Source organism: Monodon monoceros, unplaced genomic scaffold (genome assembly GCF_005190385.1).
Source record: "Monodon monoceros isolate NGI ecotype Baffin Bay Population unplaced genomic scaffold, NGI_Narwhal_1 Super_Scaffold_2, whole genome shotgun sequence".
NCBI classification, from domain to species: domain Eukaryota; kingdom Metazoa; phylum Chordata; class Mammalia; order Artiodactyla; family Monodontidae; genus Monodon; species Monodon monoceros.
The window spans coordinates 30,543,806-30,556,598 of NW_021703776.1; the positions used below are offsets into that span (position 1 = coordinate 30,543,806).

A 12,793-nucleotide genomic window follows, 5' to 3' on the forward strand; every position below is an offset into this window, starting at 1 on the left:
GGGCATCACTCCAGCCACCCTGGCTCCTTGCTTGCTGCCATCTGCAGTCACTGTTCTCTCCCTCAGATCGGACTCACTCCCTTACTTCATTTAGTCTCTGATCCAACCTCACACCCCAGATAGCCCTTCCGGATGGCTCTATCTAAAATAACTTCCCTTCCTCCCTTTTCCCTTCACCATGCCTTACTTTTCTACGCAGCACTTAGTGCCACCTGACATTATCAAATGCCTCTTTATCCATCTGTTTATTATTTCTCCTTTGATAATAATGGGAGCTTAGTGAGTTAGGGCTTTGTCTTCCTCACCCCTTAGGAAATGGCTTGGCACATACTGACTCAATATTTGTTGAATACATGTGGTGTCGAGAAGTTAAGTCATTTGCCTAATGTTCCGAGCTAACAAATGGTAGATTTGTACTTTGAACTCCCAGACTGTCAGAGTAGACTCCGCTTTGGGAAGGAAAAAAAAATACAGATGGCAGAGAAGCTTAGGATGGGAGATGGAAATGAGAAAGGCCTTTCTTCTCCTTTCTGCCAGGAAATGCTCAGTGGAATTTTCTTTTTTTTAATCTATGCAATAACCGAAGATAATTGTTCAAAAGGCAGAGCTAAGGTACAGACATGTTCAGAGATTTCAAGTCAGGAGTATGCAGGTAAACTGGCTCCAAAGCCCGCTTGTCTTCCTGGGCTACAGAGTTATGCCAGATGGTTACATGCTTTCACCTTGCTACTTAATTTTCATATGAAAGGAATTCATACAACCTTGAACTGTGGGACCTTAAAATAGCTCTGTAGGGGTCATTTTGAACAAATTAATTCAGGGTTAGTTTGTTCATTTATAATGGCAGGGAACAAACAAGAATAAATTGGTGTATTTTGCATTTAATATCATTCCTTAAGATCTTGAGAAAATCACTGTGTCATCTATGGGTACTTCTTAATTAGGAAATAAATTATCCATTCACACTAGAGACTGCAGAAGGAAATGAACTTCATCTTGCAATTCTAGAACAAACTTCCAAATAAGGGTTAAGTTTTCATAGAGTAGAGAAAAATAAAGGAGAGAGAAAATTTAGCACAGTGTTTCTCAAATTTGGCTACTTTCATGACCATATTCTTGGGGGAGTGGCTGCAAGCTTTCTTTGATCACATTTTAAATTTTATGTTTGACTTTTGTTCATAATCTGGTCAAATGAATACACACTTGTTCAGGACTCTCTGGACAGCCATCTTCTATAAAGGAGTGCTGCCACATGAACCATACCACTGAACCAGAACTGCAGTCTGCCCGCTAATGCTTGCTTTGTTCCTTTGCTTTACAGGCATAATATTCAACTGAGAAATTTTCCTCTTCCAGCTCTTGGTATTGTATCCTTTTGTCACTTTCTCCTTCTGTACCATAACTCCCAGGGAGCCTAGCTAGCTGTATGTTGAATCCTTAAAATAGTTTTAAAGTAATTATATAAAAATTTTTAATGGTTTATCTTTTTGGCTGGGGGAAGCAAGGGAAGTCGACAGAATAGATCCTCAGGTGATGTGGACTCAGTTTCTTGCTGGAATTTGCAAAGCCAATTTAAGTACAATCTTAGTTGTCAGAAGATTGTTTTTAAAATGTAGAAATTCAAGAAGACAGCCTTTGAGAATGCAAATTTTGAAGAACTTGGAATCTTTTTTCATTTCGAATATAATATTAACCGCAGAGCTCGGCTAGCTGGATATCACAGTGTGTTCAACATAAGGAAATCACAATAATAAAAACAGCCTCTCTGTCTTGCCGGTGTTTGGTTCTACCTTTGCCCTACACCATATCCTGCGTGTTATTGTTTAGAGAAATAGCAGTGTGCAAAAGAGCTCTGCAGGGTGGAAAATTAAATCATGATGACTAGCTAAGTAGTGATCAATGGATTTCAGCAGATGAAATATGAGGATATGATAACTTACAATGTGGAAATGATGCTTCCAGAAGTTTTCAGGGTTGTTTGCCTCAACGTTGGGGGCAAAATAAGCTTATGTGAGAACAAAAAAAATGATAAGAATGCCTGAAATTCACATAGTGATTAAGACAAAAAGGAAGGGGAAGCAGTTCACAGGTAGGGATAAGGATGGAAGAAAGGCCGTTAACTTGAGATGGCCCTCGTGCCTGCGGAATTCAGGGTCTGGGCTCCCAGAGGAATGACCTGGTGAGTTTCAGCACTTGTTGGTGTTGACTTGCTGGTCCCAGTATCTCTGGAGACGTCTTGGCAAGCTAGCATTTACATGTAAACGCCTCTAATAGAGCTACCCTTTCCAGAGCCTGCTCCCGGAAAAGGTTGCAAATGAATGAAAATGAGGAAGAAAGAATGTTAGACCTTCTGTTCAATTTCACATATTCATCTTTCCACCACACCTAGAAGGCTCTTAGTCACAATGGAAACGAATTATAATTGTAAAGAAATTACTTTATTAAATTCGCACCCATATACAATATACATGTGCATTTTAATCTCTTTATCTGAAATGAAATTGAGAACAAAGTTTTTGAGAATTCAAATATTTTCACTTAAAAGGGAAGTTTCAAGATTCTAGTCCAAGCTTTTTCTGACATCAAATTAGTATATATGGAATGATTCGTCAGAAAAGGAATGCATGGGCCACCTGGAAAAGAGGATGTCCCTCAGAGAGCAGCCTGACAGGGACTGTGGGAACCAGTGGGATGGGAGGAGGGCGCTTCCACAGCAGAGTGGCAGAGGCCAAGCTGCCAGGTGATGCCTCCTTATGGAGTGTGGTCCTGCACCGGCTGCCTAGGCCCAAGTGGAGGTGGGGAGAGTGTGTGCAAAGGAGGGGTCCCGGATGCAAAGCATTAAAATTATAAATATGAGGAGAACTGGCATCCTTACAAATTGAATTTTATAATCCAAAAATAGTATAACTCTACATTTATTAAAATCTTTTATATCCCTAAAAAACCAAAACCAAAAACAAAAAAGGCCCCTTGCCCAGGCACTCCATCATAGTAACCTGCTTTATTTGTCTGGAGACACTCATCACCATATGAAATCATCTTGTTCACTTGATCACCTATTCTTTCTCTCTCTTCAAAGATAATGCCAGCAACCTGAGAGCAGGAAGTGGGCTTTCTTGTTCAAGGCTGTATCCCCAGTGCCTGGAATGCTCCTAGATTAGGGTAAGCGTTCAATAAAAGTTTGTTGAATGAAAAAAAGAAAAAAGAAAAAGAAACAAAGAAAAGGAGTGTATGTGTACATAAACAATCTACATGGGATATTTTTGAGAATTTCAGCCTAACACAGATATAGTAGTTTTAATGTCTGCTTTTTTCAAGTCCCAAGTGTTTTTGCCAAAGTGCCCATATAATCCAACTTTAATTTACTGATAATTTAACTTGTGTTCGGTTTACATATAAGATAACTTATAGCTTGTAGTCTGTTCTATTTTACTGAATTGGAGGCATATGGCAATTTCATTCCCTGATTTCAGCCCTCAAATGTTGAGAATGAAAAGAGATATTAAAGAAACTCATAGAATAATGGTATTAGCAGGGTAATGTGGGGAGATTTGGGGTGCTTCAGAAAAAACTTATCACTTAAAAAACTCCAACCTCCTTTGACCTGATAGGACTTGAGATCTATCATTAAAAACAAAATTTTAAAAACATTGTTGCCTCCAGGGACCCTCTTAAACAGCGTCACTTCCTTGGGAGGTATAGGGCAGGCATCTGGTTCCAGGGCTCAGAGATGAGGTTGCATGTGTTTACCCCATCCTTTTCTTTGTGATCTAGACCATGAACAAGGACCCCGGCAAGGGGTACTGTGATAAGTGGTGAAACTGAGAAGGTTCTCCTGCTGTGGGGAACCCTAGAATCAGGACCCTTGGCATCAGGGGCAGTGGGAAGGCACAGAGGAAAGTCACCACAAGGGAAAAGGGGGCTGCAAAAAAATCAACGGGACTACCTTACATTTGTTCTTAGGACCGCTAGTCCTGATTTCTGTAGGCTCTAAAATGTGATTCATGTAGAAAGGCTGGAGGAAGGTGCTGGGAGTTGGGGGAGGGGAAGACTTGCTTAGCCTTTCATGGATTTATGTTCAACACTCTATGAAAGAAAACTAGGGTTTTCCAATACCCACTTTACCATAACTGTGTTGGACGCAGGCAGGCAGGGAGTCTAAGCACTGGAGGCTAAGAATTGACCTCTTTAGTCAACTGGAGAGCCAGCTGGGGTTGAGATGTTCTGAGCTTGTATCTCTAACTCCATAGACAGGGCTGATCCTGGGAGGGAAATAAGAAATCAGTTCTGGAGCCCCTCAACCTTGGAGCCCTGGGACTACATTTAGGGAGTGGGAATGTGGTTGGGGGTGTGAACTGGTCCAACAGAATGTGGTGGTGTGGGACAAAGGGGCAGAACCTAGCTTTCCTGAGGGCTCAGCAACAGGGGGTGTGGGCAGTCATGCTATGGACTCCCCAAGTCTTTGCCACCTACTGCAGTTCGGAGGGTAAAGGAAAGAAAGTAGGTGATGGTTTGTAAAGGAAAGAAGGTAGGTGATGGTTTGCTGGGGTCTTCCCCTCCCCCTCACCCCATATGGCAAACTTCACATTCAACCTCCCCACACACTCCAAATTTTATCACTGCTCATCCACAGCATAATAGTTCCCTGTTTTCTGGTGAAAGAATATTTCTTTTTGGTGTCGGTAATGGTAATTTTAAATATATTCCAGATAAGATAATAAAGAGTAATAAATAAGAGCCATGAAAATGTTACCTCTCTCTCTTTTACTGATTAAAACATTAATGGTGGGGTTGAAGGGAAGCTTGTTAAAAAGCCATGCTGACAAATAGTTCTTCAAGGTTTCGTCTGAAATCTCCAGTAGCAAAGTACCTGGGTAATGGACTGGGAACAAGAGAACTACTCCAGTATACAGACATCTTTTGGGTAGAGAACAGACAATGGCGAAGATTTTGGAAGTACAAAATCTAACGGTCTTGGTTTTTATTTTACTGTCCTCACCACTGGACACAGTGGGTGTTCATTCAATTGAATGAACCTTTTTAGGGCACTGAAATCTCTCCCTTTTAGCTTTCATCCAAATCTGCCCTCTAACATCCTAATTCCCTACCCAGTAAACAGCCCAGATGCAAATATTTTCAACTAAATTCCACCAGAAGAATTTCTGTATCTGTGGCTACTCAAAAATATCTCGACTCTCGTGATTTTCAAATAAAGCCCACATACTATTGAATAGTTTGCGAACATTAAAAGAATGAGGTAAACCAGACTTTAGTTTGTAAGTGGGCTGAACTTTGTGGAAAGCATTCACCTCTTTGCAGGAAGAACTTCTTTAGAAATCATCAGCTTTTGCCCACTCCCACAACTTTCCTCATTCTGAGGAACAGCTTTTCTGTTTCAATACCCAAAACATGGATTATTGTAGCTGTACCAGAACTGTGTGATCCAGTTCTCTTGTTTAATAGATAAGGGAACTGAGTTCTCTAGGTCTACTTCTAGTCAGAAGTGGTAGAACCAAAGAACACATCTCCAAACTCTCAAGCCAGTGACATTTCCTCCCACGAGGTAACTGCTTCTGCAAAAGACAGAAGGGGGCAAGGGATGGAATCTCGTCAGCCCTGTGAAAGCTATCCACTCAGTTACTGGGAATAGACACACATTGAAAAGGATGAATAAGGTAGAACTGTTTATATATACAAATATGGCAACATTCCAGACACTCATGAATTAAAACAGCAGTTGCCAAATATCAGTAGTACAGAGAGTCCATTTATGTGAACCAAAATGAATAGTGTACATTTTCTATGGACAAAGTCTGAGGATGCATTCCACCCTGATAACAGTGCTTACCTCTGGGGAGGGCTCTAGAATTGGGGATAGTGGTCAAGGGAGAGTTTGTCCTTATCTGTATTGTTTGTATTTTTATGAGGAGAATCTACTTATGCATTAATTATTTAAGAATTAGTTTAAAAGAGTAAAACTACCTTTTTATTGTGCTCTGTGTCACTCTGATGGCTTTGTGTCTATCACTATGGATCATGCATGGAGGAACTCAGCTTGTTACCTTAATCTCAGGGCAATACCTAGATTAATCTCAAAGCTGTAGGGGCTGACAGTCTGGCACAGAGGGAAAGGAGTGAGAGTGTGTTTGTGGGTTTAATTTTTATCTTCCCCCAAATTACTTGTTGCCTTTATAACTCAGCAGGACCCTATGGGGCCTCCTTGGGACAGCCGGACACCACCCCCATCCCACCCCTGCCCCCGCCCCTGGCACATGTCCTCTACCTGCCTCTTGTTTGTAGAAAAACTTTAGCCTCCTAGGCCTTCCCAGAGTTCCAAAGAATATATTTAATTAAAGAAGTGAGAAAATGCAGAAGCAAAGGAAAACACTCAAGCAAGACAAAATAATAATTTAGCCGTTAAACAAAGTCGAGGACCTTTAGTTCCTCCTCAAAGGCCATAGATAATATTCTGAGCCAAATCCTTTGAGCTGTTTTGCATATACTGAAACCCCCACCAGGTGGAAGAAATTAACTGCACGCTGCCCACAAGCACGAAGAGCCAAGACCAGTTGGAACCAGAAGGTTGATGGTGTTGACTCCCCATTACCTCACCACCAACCAATCAGAAGAATGTCCACGAGCTGATCACGCACCCTGCAACCCTCTCCCTCTCCCTGTCTTTAAAAACTTTTCCCCGAAAGCCTTCTGGCGGAGTTTGGGCTTTTTGAGCACTTGCTACCTGGACTCCTTGCTTGGTGCCCTGCGATAAACACTGCCCTTTCCCTCACCACAACCTGGTGCCAGTAGATTGACTTTACTGCATGCGTGGGCCAGCTGACCCAGGTTTTGGTTCAGTTACACCTTCTCCCTCATATTGATCACCATTTCACACTTTCACCTTCAGTCAGACCAAACTCCTTGAGTATAACAATGCTGCTGTTCCTGATAATAATAATAACTGAATATGCAATACTGCCAATCAGAATGACAATAGCTGTGTTTTTTGAGCACTAACTTCATCCCAGACCCTCTCCTAAGACCCTTCATGCGTCGTCATCCTTGTTTCATCTTCCTAACCACTTTGTGAGGTATATACTATTGTTATGCCCATGTTAGAGCTGAGAAACGGAGGCTTGAAGAAATCAGTGACCCTGACTGCAGCCACATGGCTGGTGGGTGGAGCCTGGGTCTGAGCCCAGGCAGTGTGACTCCTGCAGATGTGCTTGCGCACAGATGTCAGCATTTCCTGTGCTTGGAAGGATGCTGACCGCCAGAGCCTGTAGGAAGAGTGCTTTGGGTTGGAAAATACGACTGGTCTAAACTAAATGTGTATGTTTTTGGAGAGACCTTCTGTCTAATCTGGTTCCCTATCGCTTCTTCCTTGAACTCCTTTGAGCCTTTAATTTAAGGGTTCAGTTGCCGCTGGGGCACTAAATCAAGTGCATCATTCTACTGGCAATGTACGGTGAGGGAGAAAGTATTCTCCTTTGGAGAGTAAAAACCCATCTCCCTGTGATTCCCACTTACCCGTTCCTCTTAAACCACCACCACCAAGTAGAAACATCTTTTAAAAGAGAGAAATGCTGCTCCTCTGGGGGTGAGTAAATAATCCCTTTTCTCTTCCAATGCTGACTTTGGATATGTCAGTTTTGTTAAAGGTGTGGAAAGCATAAAGTGGTAAATTTTGAAATGATTTTTGTAGTTTATGTAGAGAAAGATACTTTTTAGGAAGCCGGTCGTCTTATGCTAAATATGGAACAGTTTTCTCCCCAGCCTCCCCTTCTCCCCAAACTTTGGGAATTATTTTATTATTTCTCTGTTGATGACCAAAGTATCTCATTTCATCATGGAAAGTTTGAGGTAGAGCACAGGGATCTTTGATAGAAATACACAAACATATACTTATGTATATACTATGTGTGTTTATTCATGTGTATATATACATCTGTAATGTAATGTGTGTGTGTGTGTGTGTGTGTGTATGCCACTTGATGAGGTACCGTAAAATTCTCCTCGCATTCCCAAGTACCATCAAGTTTCTGCCTAGAGTGCTAAATTGGCTTTTTTGATTCCTGCCAAATCTTGCTCAGGGAAGCCACCTATGGTCTCAAAGTTCTGTTACTATTTCCATATATTTTGGGAATATTTTCCTTTTGAAAAGAACAACTCCTGCTCGTTTTTCATCCATGTGATGTCACACATGCATACATGAAAGATGAAGTGGTGACCTGTCCTTTTTATTCTTTGCCCTACAAGCTCAGGGCCTGATGCTATTGCCATATTCTTACACTTGTAAATACAGCAAGTGGGCTCATGTCTCGAGTGCCCTCTCTGTGCCTGGCCCTGTATCTGGGACCTGAGAGAGGGCGGTGAATATAACGGACGTGAACCCTGCCCTCATGGGGTTTATGTTACCCCTGCCGCCAGCAGGATCTCTTAGCTCTGCCAAGCTCCCCAGTTACCAGGGCAACAGCACTTTTGGAAGGGGAAGGAGTTCTGACAAATGTGCGGTATCATACACAGTTCTGCACACAAAGCCATTTATTTTAGGCTGAAGCATTTGCAGCAAAATTTGAATAATTTATCTGGAATGTGTCAGATTGAATGCTTTATGATATCTTTTTGGTTTTCTTTGGTAGAACATTTATACAGTAAAAGCTTTGTTATCGTAGACTTCTCAACTAACTCTCTGCCAGTCACTGCAAACAAGATGTATGGACTAAACAGGGAGATGGTCCCAAGAATCTGAGCTCGTCTGAGAGAAGTATTATAGGTCATTACTGAAGTGAATCAGGAGGATCTGAAGGATTTTTTTACTCAGTGCTCTAAGGTAGAGGTCCCCAACCTTTTTGGCACCAGAGACCGGTTTCGTGGAAGACAGGTTTTCCATGGATGGGGGTGGGGGGTGGGGGATGGTTCAGGCGGTAATGCGAGCGATGGGGAGCAATGGGGAGCGGCAGGTGAAGCTTCGCTCGCTGGCCCGCCGCTCACCTCCTGCTGTGCCGCCCGGTTCCTAAAAGGCCGCGCACCGGTACAGGTCCATGGTCCAGGGGTTGGGGAACGCTGCTCTAAGTTCTTGGGACAGAAATAACAAAAAAGAGGTTTTGCTGGGCCACAGCTGCTACTAAATGTTACCCATTCTGAACCAAAGAACAAGAAACATCCCTGATCCCACCCTCCTCAACCCAAGAAAAAATACTGAGTCCTGAAATTCCCATTATAAATGGAATCCTTTTGGTTAAGTTGGCATCGCTCTTGGAAAGAGGGTCAGTCAATCCAAGAGGACCATCCCCAAACTTGGGCTTGCTATTAACCTTTCCTAGGATTCATGTGTGCAGGGCCCAGCCAGCACGGTTTGCCGAGAGAATGAGACACCACAGGTGAGCATCAGTGGTTCAAAGCCTGGAGGGAGAAAGAGAAAGATGCTGGGCAGCCTTGCCTGGAAAGGCCTGGAAAGCCCCAGCCCCAAGAGAGCACTTTAAGCATGGAGGCATCTGGAGACGGGTGGCTGCTCAACTCTGCAGAGGGCCAGCTCTTGTTTGCCTCTAAGTGATTTCTGATATATTTCCAAGCACAAAGTCAAACTGTCTTCTTTAAGAATCTTAACGATGGAATTCCTTGGCGGTCCAGTGGTTAGGACTCCGCGCTTCCACTGCAGCGGCACAGGTTCCGTCTCTGGTTGGGGAACTAAGATCCCATATGCCATGTGGTTTGGCCAACCCCCCCCCCCTCCAAAAGCAAAATCAAAACAAAACAAAAATCAAAACAAAAAAGAATCTTAACGAATGTTCCTGCGTGTGTCCTAGGTTTTTCTACGACAGGGGTGTTTTGGACATCTCTTGTCCTTGCCCAGGCTGAGGCAGGAGAGGCAAGGTGCAGCACGCTACAGCCCCAGAAGGGCCTTGTCAGAGCACACTGTGCTGGGAGGTCACGGGTGGCAGAAACTGCTGGCCTCTCTTTCCACAGCCCACAGGAAACATTTGCATGTCTAACACTTTCTGCACAAAGTGGCCCATGGTAGCAATGCCCGGATGTGGTTCCCAAGCTGTTCACGGCACTGCTTTGTGATTCATCCTTTCTACACGGTCTCTGGGAGTCCAGTGGGGGCATCCAAACATTCCTGTTGTCTATGTTCGGTAAGCAGAATGTTAAAATTTTAGAAATTCCTTGCTTTCACTCCTTTTAGAGGTAAAATAGTCATTAGCAGAAGCAAGCATTTGTTTCTTGGGGATATGTTTGTGAAAACATAACAAAGCTTTTATTTATGACTTGCGTTAGTTATTTCAAGCTTAAGAAATGTGCCCTTTTGAAAAAGTTGGAAAAATAACATGTTAAAGAGGGAGAAACTACTTACACCATTGTTCCTGGGTTGAATGGTGATACAGATAATTTAGTCAAAATATATCTTTAACCATTTTTCGGGTGCAATAAGTTTGTGAGTCTCTGATTAGAGCTGGCTGAATGTTTCCCCCAGAATAATGGGTTTTGAGCATTAATAATAAACCTCTAACTTTCACAAGCAATTGCTATGACTTTATTCATATGTAATAAGGCCCTTCTAACAGATTATACAATTAACTTTCTGCAGTTAAAATGAATGAAATATTAATGTCTTTTGAGGAATCCAATGGAATTAAGTTAAAACACATTGACTTCTACCACTTTATGACCAGTTAAAATTATTTTTCATTATTTGAAATCGTTTTCTCCCGACATGTAGTAATGGTGGGAGAATTAAATGACACCGAAAATTCTGGAAATGAGGAGAAAGGGACTAGAACCGCAAGCACCAGGCAGATGAAGAGAGAGAAGAGTCGTTTAGGTAAGTCTCCAGTTACACATATTCTAGTAAGCTCTACTTGAGAAAGGGGGCACATTGCCCCTGCGGAGGCAATACTGCCGCATTGACATCAGTGATATGAAGCTGTCAAGTTCTTCTCAGCATAATCGCTTTTTAAAAATATATATACAGCAGGTTCTTATTAGTTATCCATTTTATACATATTAGTGTATATATGTCAATCCCAGTCTCCCAATTCATCACACCACCACCCCGCCCTGCCACTTTCCCCCACTGGTGTTTACACGTTTGTTCTCTACATCTTTGTCTCTATTTCTGCCCTGCAAACCGGTTCATCTGTACCATTTTTCTAGGTTCCATATATATGAGTTAGTATATGATATTTGTTTTTCTCTTTCTGGCTTACTTCACTCTGTATGACAGTCTCTAGATCCATCCACGTCTCTACAAATGACCCAATTTCGTTCCTTTTTATGGCTAATATTCCATTATATATATGTACCACATCTTCTTTATCTATTCGTCTGTCAATGGGCATTTAGGTTGTTTCCATGACCTGGCTATTGTAAATAGTGCTGCAGTGAACATTGGGGTACATGTATCTTTTTGAATTATGGTTTTCTCTGGGTATATGTGCAGTAGTGGGATTGCTAGATCATATGGTAATTCTATTTTTAGTTTTTTAACAAACCTCCATACTGTTCTCCATAGTGGCTGTATCAATTTACATTCCCACCAACAATGTAAGAGGGTTCCCTTTTCTCCACACCCTCTCCAGCATTTGTTGTTTGTAGATTTTCTCATGATGCCCATTCTAACTGGTGTGAAGTTATACGTCACTGTAGTTCTCATTTGCATTTCTCTAAAAATTAGTGATGTTGAGCAGCTTTTTCATGTGCTTCTTGGCCAACTGTATGTATTCTTTGGAGAAATGTCTATTTAGGTCTTCTGCCCAGTTTTTGATTGGGTTATTTATCTTTTTAATATTGAGCTGCATGAACTGTTTATATATTTTGGAGATTCATCCTTTGTCCATTGATTCGTTTGCAAATATTTTCTCCCATTCTGAGGGTTGTCTTTTGGTCTTGTTTATGGTTTCCTTTGCTGCGCAAAAGCTTTTAAGTATCATTAGGTCCCATTTGTTTATTTTTATTTCCATTACTCTAGGAGGTGGATCAAAAAAGTTCTTGCTGTGATTTATGTCAAAGAGGGTTCTTCTTATGTTTTCCTCTAAGAGTTTTATAGTGTCCGGTCTTACATTTAGGTCTCTAATCCATTTTGAGTTTATTTTTGTGTGTGGTGTTAGGGAGTGTTCTAATTTCATTCTTTTACATGTAGCTGTCCAGTTCTCCCAGCACCACTTACTGAAGAGACTGTCTTTTCTCCATTGTATATCCTTGCCTCCTTTGTCATAGATTAGTTGACCATAGGTGTGTGGGTTTATCTCTGGGTTTCCTAGCCTGTTCCATTGATCTATATTTCTGTTTTTGTGCCAGTACCATATTGTCTTGATTACTGTAGCTTTGTAGTATAGTCTGAAGTCAGGGAGTCTGATTCCTCCATCTCCTTTTTTTTCCCTCAAGACTGCTTTGGCTATTTGGGGTCTTTTGTGTCTCCATAAATACTTTAAGATTTTTTTGTTCTAGTTCTGTAAAAAATGCCGTTGGTAATTTGATAGGGATTGCATTGAATCTGTAGATTGCTTTGGGTGGTATAGTCATTTTCACAATGTTGATTCTTCCAATCCAAGGATATGGTATATCTCTCCATCTGTTTGTATCATCTTTAATTTCTTTCATCAGTGTCTTATAGTTTTCTGCATACAGGTCTTTTGTCTCCCTAAGTAGGTTTATTCCTAGGTATTTTATTCTTTTTGTTGCAATGGTAAATGGGAGTATTTCCCTAATTTCTCTTTCAGATTTTTCATCATTAGTGTATAGGAATGCAAGAGGTTTCTGGGCATTAATTTTGTTTCCCGCAACTTTACCAAAT

At 41.6% G+C, this 12,793-nt stretch overlaps 1 protein-coding gene across 6 annotated transcripts in view; it reads left to right on the forward strand.

Moving 5' to 3' along the window:
• FAM126A (family with sequence similarity 126 member A) overlaps positions 1-12,793 on the forward strand; it is a 149,138-nt gene that overhangs the window by 105,380 nt on the left and 30,965 nt on the right. Inside the window, exon 13 of one of the 6 annotated variants that reach the window (XR_003795088.1) lies at positions 3,080-3,550. The exons of the other annotated variants lie outside the window; for them this stretch is intronic. The gene's annotated coding sequence lies outside the window, so the exon portion shown is untranslated. Of the gene's footprint in view, positions 1-3,079; positions 3,551-12,793 lie in introns of those variants that run through there. 6 annotated transcript variants of the gene reach the window in all.